At 45.8% G+C, this 21,797-nt stretch overlaps 1 protein-coding gene across 1 annotated transcript in view; it reads left to right on the top strand.

Moving 5' to 3' along the window:
- The window catches only part of SMYD4 (SET and MYND domain containing 4), a 51,064-nt gene that overhangs the window by 6,082 nt on the left and 23,185 nt on the right, over nt 1–21,797 (top strand). The gene's annotated exons all lie outside the window — the stretch shown is intronic.

The raw sequence follows: 21,797 nt of genomic DNA, 5'->3' as shown, positions 1-21,797 counted from the left end.
ATACATCCCATTATGGAACTCTGGGAGAGCCGTAGAGCGTACCACACCGACTACAGCGAGCTCCAGGCAAACCGGGGAAATTTAAGGATTATACCCGGATGACCCAAGAAACCTTTCACTATTTGCTTGGTCGGTAAAAGAAGTCATCCGTAGACAGGACACGCAGCTCCGGCGTGCGATTACTCCTGAGGAACGGCTCCTGGTCACATTAAGGTACGTAGTTTTCATAAACCAATGGCTGCTGATTTTTCTTGGTTGTGTCATGTACTCTTCCAAATCTTGCAGAATTACAGTTCTGCCATGTCGTTAACTAATAAAAGCTGTGGTAATTTTTTCATGGCATGTATTGAACCAAAGGCTGCAGAATTTTTTTTTTTTTTGGGGGGGGGGTTAATTAAACGTTTGTTAAAAAAAAAAAAAAAATTACGTATACACAAATATTATTGTTTTCTTTGTTACAGATTCCTGGCTACTGGAGAGACCCTCTCGTCACTGCACTTCCAGTACCGGATTGGAATCTCCACGTTGTCTGGAATTGTAGCGGACACCTACTGGGCTCTCTGGAACATTCTTTGTCACGCATTCATGCCCATGCCCACTGCAGCAAAGTGGTTGGAAATCGCCGAAAGATTCTGGACTGTATGCAGTTTCCCAAACTGTTTAGGAGCATTGGATGGGAAACACATCCGGATTATCAAGCCCAAAAGAACTGGCTCTTTCTATAACTACAAAAAGTACTTTTCTACTGTACTGATGGCCATTGCGGATGCAGACTGTAAGTTTATTGCAGTGGACATTGGGGCATTTGGCCGTGGGAATGACTCCCAGGCTTTTAAGACATCGGACATGGGCAGGAGGTTGTATGGCAACAACTTCGATTTCCCCATGCCACGTCCTCTTCCCAACACCGAAGGACCGCCACAGCCATTTGTAATGGTTGGTGATGAAGCGTTCCAGATGTGCCAAAACCTCCCCAAACCCTACTCCAGCCGGGACTTGGACCTACAAAAAAGAATTTTTAATTACAGGCTGACCAGGGCCAGGAGAACAGTAGAGTGTGCTTTTGGTATACTTGTATCGAGATGGCGCATTCTTGGCACAGCTATTAATCTTAAACTGAAAACTGTGGATGAGGTGGTCAAGGCCTGTGTTCTACATAATTTTGTAATTTCTCGAGAGCACCTGAACTTTGATCTTGATGATGTGGATCCTAATCCTTTGCCAGAATTTACACAGCACCCTCTCAGGTCATCCGTTGAAGTTGGCCAAATGAGGGACCAATTTGCAGCCTACTTCAATTCAGATGTAGGACGGGTGGAATGGCAAAAGCAAATGTTGTAAAAAAAATTTATTGCATGTTGTTGGTATGTTAATTAAAAAAAACCTGTTTTGATACCTGTACTGAGTGCATTCTCTGTTTTTCACACTCACAATAACATTAGCAAGTAGCCAGGTGTATCAGTGAATTTATGATGCTGTTTTTTGCATCATGAATTCACTAATACTCCTGAGTAGGTAACGCTCTACATTCTTGTACAGTTGTGGCCAAAAGTATTGACACCCCTGCAATTCTGTCAGATAATACTCAGTTTCTTCCTGAAAATGATTGCAAACACAAATTCTTTGATATTATTATATTCATTTAATTTGTCTTAAATGAAAAAACACAAAAAGAATTGTCCTAAAGCCAAATTGGATATAATTCCACACCAAACATAAAAAAGAGGGTGGACAAAAGTATTGGCACTGTTCGAAAAATCATGTGATGCTTCTCTAATTTGTGTAATTAACAGCACCTGTAACTTACCTGTGGCACCTAACAGGTGTTGGCAATAACTAAATCACACTTGCAGCCAGTTGACATGGATTAAAGTTGACTCAACCTCTGTCCTGTGTCCTTGTGTGTACCACATTGAGCATGGAGAAAAGAAAGAAGACCAAAGAACTGTCTGAGGACTTGAAAAACCAAATTGTGAGGAAGCATGAGCAATCTCAAGGCTACAAGTCCATCTCCAAAGACCTGAATGTTCCTGTGTCTACCGTGCGCAGTGTCATCAAGACGTTTAAAGCCCATGGCACTGTGGCTAACCTCCCTAGATGTGGACGGAGAAGAAAAATTGACAAGAGATTTCAACGCAAGATTGTGCGGATGTTGGATAAAGAACCTCGACTAACATCCAAACAAGTTCAAGCTGCCCTGCAGTCCGAGGGTACAACAGTGTCAACCCGTACTATCCGTCGGCGTCTGAATGAAAAGGGACTGTATGGTAGGAGACCCAGGAAGACCCCACTTCTTACCCTGAGACATAAAAAAAGCCAGGTTGGAGTTTGCCAAAACTTACCTGAAAAAGCCTAAAACATTTTGGAAAAATGTTCTCTGGTCAGATGAGACAAAAGTAGAGCTTTTTGGGCAAAGGCATCAACATAGAGTTTACAGGAGAAAAAAGAGGCATTCAAAGAAAAGAACACCGTCCCTACAGTCAAACATGGCGAAGGTTCCCTGATGTTTTGGAGTTGCTTTGCTGCCTCTGGCACTGGACTGCTTGACGGTGTACATGGCATTATGAAGTCTGAAGACTACCAACAAATTTTGCAGCATAATGTAGGGCCCAGTGTGAGAAAGCTGGGTCTCCCTCAGAGGTCATGGGTCTTCCAGCAGGACAATGACCCAAAACACACTTCAAAAAGCACTAGAAAATGGTTTGAGAGAAAGCACTGGAGACTTCTAAGGTGGCCAGCAATGAGTCCAGACCTGAATCCCATAGAACACCTGTAGAGAGATCTAAAAATGGCAGTTTGGAGAAGGCACCCTTCAAATATCAGGGACCTGGAGCAGTTTGCCAAAGAAGAATGGTCTAAAATTCAAGCAGAGCATTGTAAGAAGCTCATTGATGGTTACCGGAAGTGGTTGGTCGCAGATATTTTGGCTAAAGGTTGTGCAACCAAGTATTAGGCTGAGGGTGCCAATACTTTTGTCTGGCCCATTTTTGGAGTTTTGTGTGAAATGATCAATGTTTTGCTTTTTGCTTCATTCTCTTTTGTGTTTTTTCATTTAAGACAAATTAAATGAAGATAATAATACCAAAGAATTTGTGTTTGCAATCATTTTCAGGAAGAAACTGAGTATTATCTGACAGAATTGCAGGGGTGTCAATACTTTTGGCCACAACTGTATATTGCACAGACTGGATCCACCAGGGTTCCCCAACTTCAGTCCTCAAGGTCCACCAACAGATTAAGTTGTAATGAAATAAAAAGAGGATTACATACAACATGATCTGTTGGTGGCCCATGAGGACTGGAGTTGGGGAACCGTGCAATATTACGAGAATGTAGAGATTGCTGTGGAAAAGACAAGTCATGTAGAGTTGTTGCGTTGACAACACATATCTCCAAGACTGACACAAGAAACATGTCAGTAATGGAGATATCTGGTGGCAAAAACGCTAAGTGTACGGCGCAGTGTGTGTAGTTGGCGATGGACACAGTAACCAATCCAGATTTTGTGAAAGCACAAGTGCACATTTATTTTGTAACAATCAAAAAAAAAAATATTTTATTAGGAATGACCTTTGGGGGAAGTTTGGGATACTTTGGGTGTGTGGAGAGACGAGGAACGACTTGCGGTTGAGGAAGGGGGTGACGAAAGTACTGGGGGAAGGGAGCTCTGGAATGGACAAGGAGGCATGTTGTGAGACATTAGGAGGAGAGGGTGGATGGACGAACAAAGTTTTTTTTTTTTTTTCTTTGGCGCAGTAATATCCTGCCCAGACCGACTGGCAGCCTGTGAACGCCTTACTTTTGTTGACCGCCTGGTGTCGGTGGACTGTGGCGTTGCCCTGTAAAAAAGGGAATGCGGATCCCCACTTTGCTGCTCTGTGGTGGTGGCGGTGCTGCTGGCAGTGGCGGTGCTCCTAGAAGGGGATAAAGTTGGGTCGGTGCTCCAAGCAGGAGGCTGCCTGTCTGGGATCTCAGCCAAAGTTCTTTGGGGACTCCAAGGAGGCGAATTGGTGGCGGTTATCTTTTGATGAGGAGTGGTGGTGTTGCTACTTTGATGATGAGGAGTGGTGGTGGTGCTCCTTTGATGAGGAGTGGTGGTGGTGCTCCTTTGATGAGGAGTGGTGGTGGTGCTCCTTTGATGAGGAGTGGTGGTGGTGCTCCTTTGATGAGGAGTGGTGGTGGTGCTCCTTTGATGAGGAGTGGTGGTGGTGCTCCTTTGATGAGGAGTGGTGGTGGTGCTCCTTTGATGAGGAGGGGTGGTGGTGCTCCGTTGATGAGGAGGGGTGGTGGTGCTCCGTTGATGAGTGGTGGCGGTGCTCCTTTGGTGGTGTCAGTGGCCCAAGCAGGTTCTATGGTGGTTTGGCTCCAAGCTGGTGGTGCTCCATACAGGAGCAGCGCTTGACATAGTGGTGGTGGCGGAGGAGTGTCCAGCAGCACTCAGACTTGGGGTGGTGTCCGGCTTCGCTGGGAATGCAGGTGGCCGTTCAGTGGTATGCAGCAGAAGTCGGTAGTATGGTAAAGCGAGTCAGCGGTGGAACTGTTGGAAATGACATCACTGACTGCTGAACATACCGATTCTGCTGCGTAGCCTACAAGTAAGTAGTGTTGCAGGCCTAGAATCATAGAATCGTAGAGTTGGAAGGGACCTCCTGGGCCATCTGGTCCAACCCCCTGCTCAAAGCAGGATTCGCTAAATCATCCCAGTCAGATGTCTGTCCAGCCTCTGTTTGAAGACTTCCATTGAAGGAGAACTCACCACTTCTCGTGGCAGCCTGTTCCACTCATTGATCACTCTAACTGTCAAAAAGTTTTTTCTAATATCTAATCTGTGTCTCCTCCCATTCAGCTTCATCCCATTGCTTCTAGTCTTTCCTTGTGCAAATGAGAATAAAGTTGATCCTTCTACAATGTGACAGCCCTTTAGATATTTGTAGACAGCTATTAAGTCTCCTCTCAGTCTTCTCTTTTGCAAACTAAACATTCCCAAATCCTGCAACCTTTCCTCATAAGACAGTGTTTGCAGACCGGTCACCATTCTGGTCGCTCTTTTCTGAACTTGCTCCAGTTTGTTGATGTCTTTTTTAAAATGTGGTGCCCAAAACTGGACACAATATTCCAGATGAGGTCTGACCAAAGAGGAGTAGAGGGAAATAATGACTTCACGTGATCTAGACTGTATGCTTCTGTTAATACATCCTAGAATTGCATTTGCCTTTTTTGCTGCTGCATCACACTGTTGACTCATATTCAGTCTGTGATCTATTAGTATACCCAAGTCTTTTTCACATGTGCTGTCACTTAGCCCTATTCCTCCCATTCTATATATGCTTTTTTCATTTTTATTGCCCAGATGTAGTACTTTGCATTTCTCCCTGTTAAAAACCATTCTGTTAGTTGCTGCCCACTTCTCCAGTTTATTTAAATCTTTTTGAATCCTCTCTCTCTCTTCTCTAGTATTAGCTATCCCTCCTAGCTTTGTGTCATCAGCAAATTTAATCAGTTTACCCTCAATTCCTTCATCTAAATCGTTGATAAAGATGTTGAACAATACAGGGCCCAGGACAGAGCCCTGTGGTACCCCACTTGAGACATTCTTCCAACTGGATGTGCAGCCATTTACGACCACTCTTTGGGTCCGATCACTAAGCCAGTTATGAATCCACCTAACAGTTGCCTTGTCCATTCCACACTTAGTCAATTTTTCAATAAGGATTGTATGAGAGACTTTGTCAAATGCATTGCTGAAGTCAAGATATACTATATCTACAGCATTTCCTTGATCCACCCAATCAGTGATACCATCATAGAAGGAAATTAAGTTAGTCTGACATGACTTATTAGTTACAAACCCATGCTGACTCTGTTTAATCACTTCATTCTTATCCAGGTATTGACATACATGTTGTTTAATAATTTGTTCAAAGATCTTTCCTGGTATAGAAGTCAGACTCACCGGTCTATAGTTGCCTGGGTCCACCTTCTTCCCCTTTTTGAAGATAGGAACAACATTTGCTCTTCTCCAGTCTTCTGGCACTTCTGTTCTCCAAGAATTTTCAAAGATTATGGAGAGGGGTTCAAAAATTTCTTCTGCTATCTCCTTCAGTACTCTGGGGTGTAATTCATCTGGACCTGGAGACTTGAATTCATTTAGGTTAGCTAAGTGTTTCCTCACTATCTTTCTGTTTATAGATATCCTGGATTCTTCTATTCCCTTAATAGGACAGTGAATAACAGTTGATGTTACATTTCCTTTCTGAGAGAAAACAGATGCAAAATAGGAATTTAAAAGTTCAGCCTTCTCAACATCCTGTCTTACCATTTCATACACTCAGCTGTTGCTCAGGACTAAGGTGTTCCGCCATGCCCTGTTCAATTTTACTGAAAAAATGGTGCACCGGTCTGTTGAGGTCGGCCTCCAGACGGTCAAAGCGCTGGTCGACAGAGTGGAAGCGGTGTTCCATGTGGTTAAAACCGCTTTCCCTTCTGGCGGACAGCGCCTTGAGGCTGCCCTTAAAGGCCTTGCTCAAGAGCATGAACTCGGGCATGACAGGCCTGTCCGAGGCCTTCTGCCGCTGGCGGGTAGTGCCCGCATAACCAGTGACAGAGACCTGGGACAGGGGAACACCTGATGGAACAGCTTCCTGGTCACCAGCTGTCTGTGTTGCTGACCTGCAAGATGCTTCCTGGCTGTTGGATGGCTGGGACGGGTCCGAGGTCGATTGATGAAGAACCGCTCCCGGGACAGGTTGCAGGGTGCTGCTCCAAGTGCTGTGGAAAGAAAGGGAAAACATTAGTATCATGTATTTACAGGAAGCATCACCTGTTGAATTGAAAAGCACATAGTAATAACAAAAAAAAATACTTACGCTCTGCTGGCAAGGACCGGTCTCAGGAAAGCCAACTCTCGATAGTAGCGGTACTTTCTTCTGCGCCTTGCCGCTGAACCACTCCGAACCTGTCCCTCAGCACGAACATCAGTGTTGAAGCGGTCCTTCATCGAGCGCCAACGTTTGCGTATTTTGTTCACTGTTGGGGAAAAAAAATTATAAAATGCACTTAAGGCAACTTAATTATCAGCACACACAGCAGATTGAACTTTTTACTACAATATATCTTGCCAAAAAAACACCAGCACCATCAGGACCATAAATCAATGCAGCAGTTGACCAAAATCAATCACAGTGTGCCACATGGCATTGGTGTTTTCAATGCAAGAATATATCTTGCCAAAAAAACACCAGCACCATCAGGACCATCAATCAATGTGGCAGTTGAAGACCAAAATCAATCACAGTGTGCCACATGGCATTGGTGTTTTTAAGGCAAGAATATATCTTGCCAAAAAAACACCAGCACCATCAGGACCATAAATCAATGCAGCAGTTGAAGACGAAAATCAATCACAGTGTGCCACATGGCATTGGTGTTTTCAATGCAAGAATATATCTTGCCAAAAAAACACCAGCACCATCAGGGCAAAAAATCAATGCAGTATCACAGAGCATCTTTATACTTACTGAACGCCCTTTTGGAAGCTGCAGAGGCGCTGTCCCAGCCATCCATCATCGCTGCGGCCACCTCATTCCAGAGCTGCCTGGTCACCACTGTGTCTTTGTACTGCTGGTCACGGCTGTCGCACAACGGGATACGCTCCTCAACGAGGCGGATCAGGTGCTCATTGTCGATGTAGACTTCTTTGTCATCCCGTTATGGAACCTAGAAAAAAAGAAATATATTAGAATGTTTGTAATTTTGGAGAATGAAAGAAACAGAGAAGAAGCAAGATAAAAGATGAAAATAAAGACAGAAAAAAAAGGCACATTATATACTCACATTGCGTCTCCTCGCCATGACTTGACTACGCTGCTCCCGCTCAGACCGCTCCCGCACTTCATCTTCACTGCCCGTGTCCGATGTCTGTAAAGAAATAAAAAAATTAAAACACATTTCTAGAGGCAGCTATACTTACCCAAAGGCAGCAACATCCTCACCTCACGATCAGCTTGGGCCAGTTCTTGCCGAGATGGCGAATACAGTGATCCAGAAGAAGACATGCTGAAATGAAAACAAAAAATACATTAGTACATTATAAAATTATACAGGACACACAGACATTATGTTGAAGAATACTCACATTTTGGCTCCTGAAGCTTGAATCCACACTTGTAAAGGCTCTTCTAGGCTCTTGTCTGGTCTCTCTGCAAGGCTGTCTGTAGTCCCTGAAGACACCTTCTTTTATCTACACTCCTCCCAAACAATGTTGCTTGTTTAGGGGGAGTTTTAGACAAGTGTCTAGACATTGTTTACTCAAAGCGCGTGCACGCACAAGGCGCTGACTTGCGCGGTGCCAAGCGCTCGTCAGCAATCACATACTGTAATGCTATTTTTGGGCGCACACGTGCGTGCATGATATTTTTATGTAGGCAGAACAAAAAATGCAACATGTAGCGTTCGGCGCGTCTGGGCGCACACCTGTAAAATGCGCAGCGCACGCTAAACGCTGATGAGCACGTACATTCGCAAGACCCATGTTAAAGATAGGGGAACATTGCGCGTGCGCCATCAAACGCTAGTGTGAAACCAGCCTTAGTAACCCACGGTTTACCTTGGATACCAGGCTCCAGCTCGCTGGTCTCCCGCCTGCCACAAGCAGCGATGCGTGCTGACCAGCGGGAGACCAACGATCAAAAAAAGGTCCACGGCATTCGAGCACGATCAGCGATACCCGGCGAGGGGACCGGTCGCTGATACGTGTCACACATAGTGTTGAGCATTCCGATACAGCGAATATCGGACGATGCCCGATATTTGCAGTATCGGAATTCCGATACCGAGTACCGATATTTTTACAATAGCGAATGCCAGAATCGGAAGTTCCCATAATGCAATGAGCAAGTGTTGTGGCTGTGATTGGCTGCTGAAATGATGTCATCATGATTCGCGGTCTGTAGTAGTCCCATCATCCGGCTAATGTGTTGAATGTAAAAAAAAAAAAAACATACATACTACATATATACAACATTCATACAACATACATACTACATAATACATATATACTACATTCATACAACATGCATGCTACATATATACTACATTCATAATTCATATATACTACATTCATAATACATATATACTACATTCATACGACATACATACTACATAATACATGCATACTACATATCTACTACATTCATACAACATACATACATACAGTACATACTACATACTACATATATACTACATACAATACATTCATACAATACATACATATAGACATACAGTACATATAACAGAGTACATACTCACCATCACTTGTCACTTTGACCCCCGAAGCCAGTATCATCTCACTGTAAAAAAATATTAAAATAACAAACAACCGATATACTCCCTGATCCACAGAAATCCACGAGTGTCCCACGACGATCTCCTGCAGTGCATCACTGAGAGGTTACTATAGTTCACTGGTCTCACTTTATGGCAAAAGCTGCGTGGGAACTTTCTCACACAGCAATGCCAAAAGTGAGACTAGGGACTATTTTTATACAGTGCGGAAGGATACCTACCTCCCGTCATTGTATTCCTGGGGCCCCTAGAGAGCGGTGGCATCAGCTGATGCTGCTGTTCTCCACGGGAGATCGTCGTGGGACACTCGTGGATTTCTGCAGATCAGGGAGTATTTTGCTTGTTATTTTAATATTTTTTACAAATGACACTGGCTTCGGGGATCAAAGTGACAAGTGATGGTGAGTATGTACTCTTATATGTACTGTATGTCTATATGTATGTATTGTATGTAGTATGTATGTTGTATGTCTGTAGCATGTTTTATGTATGTAGTATGTACTATGTATGTTGTATGCATGTAGTATGAATGTAGTATGTATGAATGTAGTATGTTGTATGAATGTAGTATGTATGTATTATGTAGTATGTATGTTGTATGAATGTAGTGTATATGAAGTACAGTATGTATGTAGTATGTATGTTGTATGAATGTAGTATATATGTAGTATGTATGTTGTATGAATGTAGTATGTTTGTATGTTTTTTGGGTTTTTTTTTACATTCAACAGATTAGCCGGATGTCCCATCATTGGTTAATGTGTCAATTGCTGTCATTGTAGCAGGCATAGCCCGATGGGACTTGTAGTCCCATCAGACTATGCCTGCACACACACACACAGCCCGCACATACCCCCCGAGAGGCCCGTACAGACCCTGCCCGCGCACACAGACACGCCCAGTGCCCGCCCACGCACCGCCCACACTCCTCCCCCCCCCTCCCGAACTGGATGTGCAAGTAAAGAAAGGGGTTTTTTTCATTCCGATATTTCTGTCCCATTAACTTGCATGGGTTTCCGGTATCTCAATCGGCGATACCCGATACTTTTTGGGTATCGGTCCGATCCAATCCGATACTTCCCAAAATCGGAAAGTATCGCTCAACACTAGTCACACAGCTATGTCGCTGGTGAGATCGCTGTTGCGTCACAAAACTTGTGACTCAGCAGCGATCTCGCTGTGTGTGACGGGGGCTTAACAGTAGTCCGGATGAAAATGAATTAGAGCAACAGTAAGTTTTTGCATCTTCAGAGGTGAGAAAAGGTCAGATTCTGGATGTTTTTAAGATGCAGGTCACAAGAGCGATTGGATATTGGGAATAAAGGAAAGTTCTGTGTCAAATATAACCCCAAGACAGCGACCATGCCCCTTGGGAGGTATGGTTGAACCATCCAAGGCAATTGCAATATCCGCTATGAGCTGGATACTAGAGGGAGGAAGCGCTTGAAGTTCAGTTTTGAAGGGGATCCGTTTCAGAGGGAGCACATGATGATGGCGAGAGCAGACAAACCCTGGTATTTTGTATTTAGGTATGGGTAATGTCAGTAGAAGAGGTGTATAATTGGGTGTCGTCAGCACAGAGATGATACTGGAAACTAAATTTGCTGATTGTCTAATATGGACGGAAGAGAAAATGGGGGCTGAGCCTTGAGACCCCGACCGTAAGAGGAAGATTCAATGCATAAGGCTAGTTTCACACTAGCGTTTCAATGACCTGCGTCGGTCTGCGCACGGCCGCCGCTAAGCTCCGCCCCCTGCCGCACCTCCTGTCAAATCCGCCTATGGGTGCATGCGGCCTGCGTACCTATCTTTAGAATTGGGTGCGCATGTATGCGTTTGCCGGCGCATGCGTCCTTTTGACGGTGCACCAAAAAGCAATACTGTGCATTTCGCGCAGGTCGGCGCACCGTCAAAAGGACGCATGCGCCGGCAAACGCATGCCTGTGTACCCAATGCTAAAGATAGGGTACGCAGGTCGCATGCAGCGTCATGCGCCCATAGGCGGAGCTGACAGGGGGTGGAGCTTAGCGGCGGCCATGCGCAGACCGACGCAGGTCAGTGAAACGTTAGTGTGAAACTAGCCTTAGAGCTGGCAAAAGATAGTGAAGAAAAGGTTAGAGAGGGAGGAGGAGAACCGAACCAGGAGACAACGATGTTCTTGAAGCCGATAGCGCCGACCATGGTCAGGAGCAGTTTGTGATCAACAGTGTCGAATGCTGCAGAGAGATCCAGGAGAATCAGCAAGAAATAGTGGTCATTAAACGTAACTGTTAGTAGATCTTTAGATGCATTAGTGAGGGCAGTTTCAATAGAGTGTAAAGAGGAGTAGCCAGATTGTGAAGTGTCAAGAAAAAAATGACCTGAGCTGTATCGAGTCAGTCAAGAGTGAACTAAGCATTCCAGGAGTTTTAACATTAAAGAGGAGACTAGGGATTGGTCTGTAGTTAGCATTTCTGGTTGAGATGTTTTTTTGTTTTTTTTTAAGTAAAGGGGTTATGACAGTGTGTTTGAATGAAGAGGGAAAGGGAGAGGCTAGCTGTTTTATGTAGGTAGTGACCACTGGAGATGTGAGGCGATGGAGTTACAGATGCAGTTGTAGGGCGAGAAGAAACAAGGAGCCTGATCACTTCTGTGACAGGCTCGAAGATGGAAACTGAGCGAGAGGTGCGGTAGAGGAGGGGATCCGTGCTCTGAGGGGTCGGAGCAAAAATGTCCTGATGGAAATGGTTGATTTTGTCTAGGAAACAAATTAGCAGATAATCAACGGTGAGGTTGGTGACCGGGACCTGTACTTTAGGCCTCAGGAGGGAGTGAAAAGTTTCAGAGTCGTTTTGGATTTCGGATAGTAACGTTATTTGGGTGGTGCAGTAGATGAGTTTGGCCAGATGGAGAGCAGAGGTGTAAGTTAAGTTCATGCTCAAAAGTTATAGTGGATCAAGTCTTCTGCCGATTGTGATTTTCTCCACTAACTCGTGGCACACCTTTGAGCAATGCAGGAGTAAATTTGTTTGCATCATATGCCAGGGTCACCATCATCTGTGTTGGGTGTTTCTGTGTGTATCTGATGCACTGTATTATAATGTGAGAATGCCGAGTCTGGACAGGAGAGGAGATTAGGAACAATCTGCTGGGTACTGATGGCACGTAGATTTTTGTATGTGTGCTAAGTGGGGGTGTCCTCGGGGTAAGTTCTTAAAGGGGACCTGTCAGCAGGATTGTCCGCAGTAACCTACATTGTTAGGTTGGCACCATTATTTTGATTAAAATGATACCTTGGTTGATTAAATCCGTCTTGTGGTTGTTTCAGTTAATGATATGCTCGTTCTCCGGGGCGGCCTGTGTGGGGCTTTATGTGGTGCTCTGATTACATATTCATCTGTATGGCTTATAACAGGTCACTGATCCCTCACTGGCCTCCCCCTATTTTACATACTGCATATACTACTAGTGGGGGCACAATTTAAAGAGAGAGGAAAGGGTGATCACTGAATATTAGTAAGATTACCAGGGTTTCTATATGTAGCAGGAAGAGCCTTTTAAATACTAATGGAAGGAGGACTGAGGTTAAGGGAGATGGCCTATGTACACATATGGGAGAAAGAATGGTCAATCAAGTACAGCGGTGCTTGGAGAATCGGGCTGGGGCCGGTGGCCTCTCCCTACAGTTCATAGCCAGATCTTTAAGCCATGTTTTCTCTGAAATATCACTTGCATTTCCTGATTCAGACAGCCAGGGTCTAGGGACAGGTGCCCTCTAAGGCCTGTTTCACACTTCAGTTTTTGTCCATCAGTCAAGATCCGCCGTTTTGCAAAAAAAACGGATCCGCCATTTTGCTTGGCGGATCCGTTTTTTTCCCATTGAGTTGCATTACCGGCGGATCTTGACGGATGGCCATCCGTTGGATCCTTTTTTTTGCGGATCTGCCAAAATTTTGACGTCCGCCGACATGCGGAGCATGTAACGTTTTTTCGGGCGGCAGGATCCGCACTTCACACTCACACTCCGCATGCCCGAAAGACTTCACTCAACCTGAAAATTAACCCTAAAGTCTGTTCTGGCGGCTGGAAAAATTCTCTCTCTCCCCGCCGGGCTACGGTTCCTTTAAAATTCTTCATTCATTTAAAAAAAAAAAAACGGTCCGGTGGCATCCGTTCACATCAGTTTAGCAACGGATCCGCTTTCTGCTATTTTGGCGGATTTTAACTGACAAAAAAAACTGAAGTGTGAAACAAGCCTAAGAGGATAGGAGCTGATACGCAGTCCTTGCAGAGGCTGGTACATATCGTGGTTCCATTCAATCTTAAATGCTAACAGTGGCCTCAGCTAATAATCAGTCTGATATTGGGTAAGTCACTCTTATATACGCAGACAACACCTACAACTTCTGCTGAAAATGGTTTCTTTTTGCACAGAAAATCTGCAGTGCATGCTGCACTTGTGAATATACTAAAGTATTTGTAATATCCTCAGCAGGATCATGTCTCTCCCTTTCTTGTTTGCTGAGGCGAATGATTGACAGTTTGGACTAGCAGGCTTATTTTTGCTCCTGTCCTGATTTCTGCTTTCCTATGCTGCCAGGTGATCATGAATTGGGAGCTAAGAATGCACTACAGTGATCCGGCAGCTTCGGAGAAGCGCTTACAAACTCTATTGGAAAGTGCTTGTAACCACTGCACATATTGAGCCAGCACTGCTAGACCATAATAGTTAACTAGGCAATCAGCAGTTTAACATTTCAAAGCCCTCTGATTGTCAGATCTAAGGATTTTTTACAAGTAAATTGCTGTTTTTAAAAGCAAACTCAATGTTACCAATGAAAGAAAATGGAAATGACCCTTGGAGTGCACATAGACATTGAAGTTAAGGAAACTCACCAATTTGATGGGGTCTGCTTGACCATCTGATGTGTATGGGGGCCTCCCAATTCTCATCCGTCAGATAATGTCAGGAGAGATTAGGCTAATTATCAAACAATGTGCGCCAAACTATTGCCTTCTATCACTTGCACTATGCTTATCAAGTGTTTCTCTAGTCACCTTCCATGACAGCCATATCGGAGGATGTCTCCCCGCCCTAATGGGGGACAGGAAATGAGCAAGAGGTTAAATAACCCTCCCCTTCCTACTACCTCCAGTGTTTTTCCTGTCCCCTATGGGGCATGAAGAGGTCCGGATAGTGCTGTCGACGACCGGGCACACTACACGAATACCTGGAAGGCGGTCGGGGGCTCCGCTCTCTGTGTCACAGGCCGCTCCCGTCTCCGCTACGGCGCGACTCGGGACCCCCATCCGCCTCTCCTGCACCCCCCGCGGGGTAAAGCGAGGCGGCGACATGCGGCCGGGGTCCTCGGTGAGCTCCTCGGTGTCCTCCCCACAGCGGCGGGCGCATCGGAAGTGACGCGGCGCCGAACTTCCGGTTGATCATTCCAGCGTTCCGTGTGGAACGCTTATGCGGCCAGTATGGCGGCCACTGATAGGGGCTAGTGGCATCTCGGGCCCGAGCTGAAGTACTGCCCCCCCCTCACACCGGTCGACCAAGGTGAACCGAAACCAAGGGGGTGGAGCCAGCGACCCCAGAAAGGGGAGGGGAACAGGATGGCCGCTGACAGCTGCGGAATCAGCCGCAAGGAACGGTGATCGAGATTACCCCCACCTGTGGACCAGGGGAGGAGGAGCACAGAACTCGCTGATGGACCTCGACTATTAAAACCCTGGTCTGGGGGCCGTCCAGGTAAGGCTATTTCTGATTGACAGACTGACGATGGACGGCGATAAGCCCTCACGATATGCTTCAGCGGAGCCCAGCGTTCACCCTCCTACTGTAAGTAGTGGGGTGGGTCCCCCCTTTATTCTGTCCGAATGGTCTCTGAGGTGACTTAGTATGCCTTCTCTCTCTGTTTTAGGGAGACAAGGCCCCTGACCCTGTAAAGAAACCAAGCCGCATCCCTAAACATACTCAAACCCTCATTGCATTCATATTCCTGGCAGCCAAACAAACCATAGCTATGGCATGGAAAAAAATTTAGATTTATCTGCGGTTAAAACACGCCTTTCTTGGTATATGATCAACGAAAAATTATCTGCCATACTTACAGATAAAGTCAGTAAGTTTGAGAAAATATGGCTTCCCTGGGCGGAGTACACCAACCACACCCCCTTTGCCACACCTGTATTTCATCTAACCAACCCAGATCCCCCTGATTCTGATTGAATCATTAACGATAATTGGACACAACATACCCCCCTCCCCTCCTTTACCTCCTACCCTGTTGTTAGTTTGTTTGTTTGTTTGTCAACCGTTTACTTGCTCTCTTATGCATATTGCAAATACAGCTCTGTATTGAGATTTGCTATCACCTTATTTGTAAAATGTAAACTTTCAATAAAAAAAAAAAATTATTGTTCAAAAAAAGAAACCAAGCCGCAAGTGTGTGTGTGGTACCAAACTTTCCTCGACATATAGGAAGAAACTATGTCAGCCCTGCACGGATGACGTAATACGTGCAGAGCAGCCATCCCTACTAGACAGTATAAAAACCCTCATCAAACAAGAAGTCCAAACTTCTATGATGACTGTTGCCCAGACCCCGACACCACAGCCCCCTCCTGCTAGGAAAAGGAAAGCGGCCCCTGTGGAATCGGGCTCGGGCGAGATTGATACCTCTAACTCAGAGGATGCATGGGAAGATGAGAGTTCCACTTCCGCCCCCAAACCCGATAAGAAATATTACTTCTCGTCTGAGGACATGGGGGATTTAGTTAGTATGGTAAGGGGCACTATGGGATTGAAGGAGGCAGAAGTGGAATGCTCTATTCAGGATGAAATGTTTGGGGGACTAAAGCCCAAAGACCAAAAGGGGTTTCCCATTCACGAAAACATCCGAAACCTGGTTATGCAGGAATGGGCCCTCCCCGAGAAAGGGCATAGTGTTCCCTCAGACCTGAGGAATCTGTTTCCCCTAGAGGGAGATTGCTCCCTGTGGGAGGTCCCTAAAGTGGACGTGCAGGTGTCCAGGGTGACTAAGAAAACGGCTCTTCCATTCGAAGATTCGTCTCATCTCAAAGACCCCATGGATCGGAAAACAGAGAGCCTACTCAGGAAATCCTGGGATGCCTCCACAACCCTGCTCAAGGCCAATATAGCCTCTACGTGTGTAGCAAGGTCCCTATTTCGCTGGCTGCATATACTGGAAGACCACCTCACTCAGGGAACCTCCAGGGAAGAAATCCTTGACTCTCTTCCGCTATTACAAAAAGTAACGGTTCCGAGCCGATGCTTCCGCGGAATCCATACGGATAGCAGCAAAGTCTGCGGTCCTCTCCAACTCAGCCAGAAGAACACTGTGGCTGAAATCCTGGGGAGGAGACTTTACGTCAAAAACAAAACTCTGTGCGATCCCCTTCCAGGGAAATTATGTGTTTGGCCCAGCTCTGGATGACATCCTAGAGAAAGCCACGGATAAAAAGAAGTCGCTTCCAGAACAAAGGAAGCCTAGGAAACGATAAACGGGCCGGTAGAGTGATCCGAAAGGAGGTAAGGGCAGAAATATTCTGGCTCCCCAACAACAACAAAACCCTACTGACAAACAATGACAGTATTCCGGTCGGGGGCCGAATCTCGAATTTCATAGATCAATGGCAGTCCATAACCTCAAACCAATGGGTTCTTCGCACCATTCGCGACAGACTGAGATTGAAATTCGAGAGTCCTCCCCCTCAATGCCTGAGAATAACCTCTCTACAGGCGCACCTCCAAAGATCCTTGCTGTCAGACATAAAGACACTTCTGCAGGCAAGAGCGATCTCCCCAGTGCCACAACAGGAGGTAGGCAGAGGCCACTACTCTTGCCTCTTCGTAGTCGTAAAACCCTCTAGGAAACACAGGGTTATTATAAACTTAAAGCCCTTAAACCAGGTGGTGAAGTACAGTCGATTCAAGATGGAGTCGGTCAAGACAGCAATCCCCCTCATAGGACAAGATTGGGTGATGGCTACAATAGACCTGAGGGACGCTTACTACCACGTCCCGATTCATCCTGACCACAGGAGATTCCTCAGGTTTGCGGTGTCCCAGGTCAACCACTACCAATTCAACGTCCTGCCGTTTGGGGTGTCATCAGCCCCTCGTTTATTTACCAAGGTGATGGCAGAGGCAATGATCTTCATTCGCCAGCAGGGGATCTGCATTGTCCCATACCTAGACGACCTTTTACTAATCGCTCCATCCATATTTTGCCTGAACCAGGACGTAGAGAAATCTCTGGAGATCTTGCAATCCTTGGGTTGGATCCCCAACCTGGAGAAATCAGACCTTCATCCCTCAACAAGGAAAAAGTTTTTGGGGATACTCCTGGACTCAGGAAAGCGAACATCCTTTCTACCCAGGGAATGACAACTCGACCTGGTTCAGAGAGTGTCTAAGTTGAGGGCACGGAGAGCACCAACCCTGAGAGACTCAATGTCCATGCTAGGTTCGCTTACAGCATGCATCCAAGCCGTCTCCTGGGCTAGGAAACACCAGAATATACTGACCAGGAGAACCCCTCTTCCCAGTCATGTGAAGGCGTCTCTTCTATGGTGGCTGAACCACCAGAATCTCCAGCAGGGGGTCAGCTGGGATCAGCTTCCTCTGAAAATTATCACCACAGATGCCAGTCAGAGAGGCTGGGGCGCTATAGTGGAGAAATCGCACTTCCAGGGGATATGGGCCCCAGACGTCAGAACCAGCTCCTCAAATGTGAGAGAACTAAGAGCGGTAGAGGAAGCGCTGAAGGCAGCATCAACCCTTGTCCGAAATCATCATGTACGTGTCTACTCAGACAATATGACTACAGTGCCCTACATACGTCGCCAAGGAGGCACAAAATTTTCCAACCTAAAACTGGTGGCTACAAGAATCTTTTCTTGGGCAGAGAAACATCTACTGTCCATATCAGCAGTGCATCTAAGGGCGTTGGACAACATGGAGGTAGACTTCCTCAGCAGGAAGGATGTCCATCCCGGGGAATGGAGCCTAGACCAGACAGTCTTTTTGTCTCTGTTCTCAAGATGGGGATATCCCGAGGTAGACCTTTTTGCCAGCAGTCAAAATGCGAAGGTAGAAACATTTTTCTCCCTCAGCCCCACCAACGGAGTGTGGAAAGTGGATGCCTTCTCCCATCCGTGGCACTTTGATCTAGCCTATGCTTTCCCTCCGATTCCCATGATAGCGAGAACGCTACAGAAGATAACGAGCAGAGCAAGTCACTACAATCCTAGTGGCTCCCTTGTGGCCAGGGAGAGGTTGGTATGGAGCCCTACGAAACACGGCACAGGAAGGTCCAATACTTCAGGCCCCAGAGAACCAATCTCCTTCGCCAGGGTTCTCTGCTGCACCCAGACCCGCGCAAAATGAACCTGGCGGCCTGGCTACTGAAGCCAGAATTCTAAAGGCCTACCTGAAAAAGTAATCCAAACCCTACAAAAGAGTAGGAAACCAGTGACTAACGCCATTTATGGGAAGGTCTGGAAGAAGTTCTCATCTTGGTACTACCCAAATTCTCCAGATCCCTTCCATCCTAATATTGCACAGACCTTAGAATTTCATCAGGACGGTCTAGCTCTGGGACTCACTCCTAGTACCTTAAAGGTGCAAGTGTCAGCCCTTAGCTCATTCTACGACCAGGACCTGGCAAGCCATCGATGGATCAAACGAATCATAACCTCAGCGTCTAGGATTCATCCCAGACTCTGTAGCCAGATCCCCCCATGGGACTTGAACCTAGTTCTCAGGGGCTTGACCAGTGAGCCATTTGAACCACTGTGTTCCACAACTCTGAAAAACTTAACACTAAAAACTGTGTTCCTGGTAGCAATTACCGCAAGACGCAAAGGAGAATTGCAGGCCCTTTCAATACAGGAGCCATATTTAACCATCATGGAGGATTGGATCATCCTGAGATTAGATCCCTTCTTTATGCCTAAGGTAGTCTCGAACTTTCACAGGTTCCAGGACATTACATTGCCTTCTTTCTGCCCAAACCCCTCCAACTCGAAAGAAGAAGTGTTCCACACCCTCGATGTCCGCAGAGTAGTTCTCTTCTACCTCCAGCAGACGGAGAGTTGGAGGATTGACCAGAATTTATTCATTCAGATTTCAGGCTGAAACAAAGGCAAAAAGGCGGCAACAAATACAATCGCGAATCGAATTAAGCAAGCGATCAACCTCGCCTACTCGTCACAGAACGTTCCCCCTCCTACATCATTAAGAGCCCACTCTACTCGTTCAGTAGCAACATCGTGGGCAGAAAGAGGGAACGCATCTTCAGAGCAGATATGCAGAGCCGCCACCTGGTCGTCTGTCCACACATTCACCAGACATTATAGACTAAATTTCAACAGGGATTTAACATTTGGCAGACGTGTTCTGCAGGCTGTTGTCCCTCCCTAAGAAATTAGTTGTTGGTATTTCTCCGATATGGCTGTCGTGGAAGGTGACTAGAGAAAATAGAATTAGTCTTACCGGTAATTCGGTTTCTAGGAACCTTCCACGACAGCACTAATTTCCCTCCCTATCTGATTTTCTACTGGATGATTCCTGCACTTTGGTGGTAACTATACATGCTAGTGTGTACAGAAATAACACTGGAGGTAGTAGGAAGGGGAGGGTTATTTAACCTCTTGTGCATTTCCTGTCCCCCATTAGGGCAGGGAGACATGCTCCGATATGGCTGTCGTGGAAGGTTCCTAGAAACCGAATTACCGGTAAGACTAATTCTATTTTTGTAAACTTTTTTTTCCTTGTTTGAAAAAGGGTGTGTGGTCTAACATCTGACACTGTGTGCCAAAAATTTTGTCTGAAACTTCTGATACATAGTAAAATATGTTTTGTTAGAAAACCTATCACATCGCATGAAACACTTTTAAACCTGGCACATTTTTGAAGCCTGTCTTGGCTACGTGGAAACCATCTGAGAATTAGTATTGATAAATATGCCTCATTGACTTTATATTTGGGTTTGTCACGTAATTGACTGGTTATTTTGACAGACGATTGTGCTGCATATCGCTGTATTTCTATAGCCAAAAGTGATATAATCTGATAGAAACTCTGGGCGTGATCCATTTCTGCTGTTTGCACCCCAAATGGTAATATCCAGCTGTCAATTTATTGATATATTTCTAGGAGTAACAGAGAACAGCATATTGCAGAGATCTAAGGGTATGTGCACATGCTGCGGATTCTGCTGCGGGTCCGCAGCGCATCTGGCCCTGCGGATCCGCATCAGAATCTACTGCGTTGTACAGTACCATTATAACCTATGGGAACCGCAGTGCACACGGTGCGGAATTTTCCGCGGTTTACAATCCGCAGAAAGAACGGACATGTCATTCTTTTCTGCGGATTCCGCTGCTGTTTTCCATCTCCTCCATTGTAGAGGTGATAAACTGCAGGCTAATCCGCAGATAAACCGCAGGTCTTCTGACCTGCGGATTTACCTGCGAATTTTGCAAAATCTGCGCAGAAAAAAACAGACCAATCTGCAGCGTGTGCACATAGCCTAAGGTGTGAGATGTCAGATCGTCTTTGATAATTATATATAAAACGGAGTTAGAGCAGTTCCGTGCATATGCAGAGCAGCAGTAGATGCGATGGGACAGTACATGCTTTTCCACAAACTTGAACAGATGTGTGATATACCATACACATGTGGGCTGTGGATTCTGAGTCAGTTTTGGCTGTAGTCAAAGTTGTTAGAAGAATACTATCTCCAATTTTGGCTTCAAAATTAAAATGTGAAATATTATACATTACTAAAGTGTTTAAGAAAATCCAATTCAATTTGTTATTGCCTCATACAGCCTAAGAAAATAAGAGATAATACCCTCACTGATTCCCCTCAGCTCCTATTCTGATACCCAATGTGTGCTTTATGGTCCCATCCTCGACATACCCGAAATGCCCATTCAGCCAGTCAGTGGCCATGGAGGGTATGGAGTGAGCGTGAGCCAGTGATTTCTCTGCTCAGTCGCGAGATTTCTCCCTCCTATGTGGATGACACAGAAGGCATCATCCACAATGATTACAGCAGGAGGACGGCAAGAAGGAGCCGGGAGGAGGGATGGAGACTGCAGAAACCATGCATATGGGAATGGGCCGATAGGAATAACATACAGCGAGGGAGAACTTCAAAAAGTTTTTTGGGGGATGTACAAGGGGAGTCGAGGTTATAGCACCATTGGCTTTACAGTAACATAGGTGCTGATTAAGGGCAAGGCATAGTTTTAGTTGACACAGGATAAAACTGGTGACAGGTTCCCGTAAACAGATAGCACTCGAATCAAAACAGCAGTCGTGTGCACAAGCCCTAACCACTTCCTGACCACCACCCATTGACTTTAATTGTCTGAGCGGTCCCGCGCCTCCTCTGGAGCGACGCTCTAGAACGTAACTGCATAGGAACGCAGCTACATGT

This window comes from Dendrobates tinctorius, unplaced genomic scaffold, assembly GCF_039654945.1.
Source record: "Dendrobates tinctorius isolate UK_male_01 unplaced genomic scaffold, ASM3965494v1 ptg000016l, whole genome shotgun sequence".
Classification (NCBI taxonomy): domain Eukaryota; kingdom Metazoa; phylum Chordata; class Amphibia; order Anura; family Dendrobatidae; genus Dendrobates; species Dendrobates tinctorius.
This window is presented reverse-complemented; position numbering and strand designations above follow the sequence as displayed.